We start from the raw sequence: 1119 nt of genomic DNA, 5'->3' as shown, positions 1-1119 counted from the left end.
CTCAACCCCTTCCTCCCCACTCCTTCCCACCTCCATCCCCACTCCTCCCCCCCTCCTCCCCAAACTCCCTCCCCACCTCCCTCACCCCTCCTCCCCTAACTCCCCCCTCCCTCCTTCCCTCCATCCCTCCCCCCCTCCTCCACCCTTCCATCCCTCTCCCCCTCCCCCCCTCCTTCCACCCTCCCTCCCCCCCCCTTCTGGTTACAAAGGAAACCCTATGGGACGGGCCCAACGGGGAAAGAGGGGTACTGGGAAAAGGGGAGGTCCCCCTCCCTCCCCTTACCCCCTCCCCCATCCCCCTCCCCCCTAACCCTCTCCCTCCCCCTTCCCCCCTCCCCTCCCCCCCTCCCCTCCTCCCTCCACACCTCCCTCCTCCCTCCCTCCCCTCCTCCCGGTTACAATGGAAACCCTACGAGGACGGGCCCAACGGGGAAAGAGGGGTACTGGGAAAAGGGGAGGTCCCCCTCCCTCCCCCCTTCCCCCATCCCATCCCCCCTCCCTCCCCTCTCCCTCCCTCCCCTCTCCCTCCCCCTTCCCCCCGTTCCCCCCTCCCCTTCCCCCTCCCTCCCCCTCCTCCCTCCACACCTCTCTCCTCCCTCCCTCCCTTCCCTCCCTCCCATCCTCCCAATGCTTGTTTGAGATGGGTGCTACATTGTTTCGAAAAGCACCACTAACAGATCGCAGTGAGAAGCACTAAATGACCGTGGTCGTGAGAAGCACTAAATGACCGCGAATGTAGCAAAAACAGCACTTTAAACCACTTTAAACCACTGTTTTCAAGTAGTCTTTTTTATTGCAAGTCACTTAACATACACAGATCAACATGGGGCCTCTATGCTCATGGGCCACCGGGGCAAGTGTTGCGAAACAGCACTTGGAGTGTGTCTGGGGGAGAGAGAGAATGGGGGGGGGGTCTGAGAATGGGGACTGGGGAGGGGGACAACAGGGGTCGTTGCGGAGGGGGCTTGGTGGTGGGGGAAAGAGGGGTACTGGGAAAATGGGAGGTCCCCCTTCACCCCTCAACCCCTTCCTTCCCACCTCCATCCCCACTCCCTCCCCCCCTCCTCCCCCTCCCTCCCCAACTCCCTCCCCCCTCCCTCCCCACCTCCCTCAAATCTC

Source organism: Rhinoraja longicauda, chromosome 26 (genome assembly GCF_053455715.1).
Source record: "Rhinoraja longicauda isolate Sanriku21f chromosome 26, sRhiLon1.1, whole genome shotgun sequence".
NCBI classification, from domain to species: Eukaryota; Metazoa; Chordata; class Chondrichthyes; order Rajiformes; family Arhynchobatidae; genus Rhinoraja; species Rhinoraja longicauda.
The sequence above is the reverse complement of the archived record's forward strand: the minus strand, read 5'-3'. Positions refer to the sequence as shown.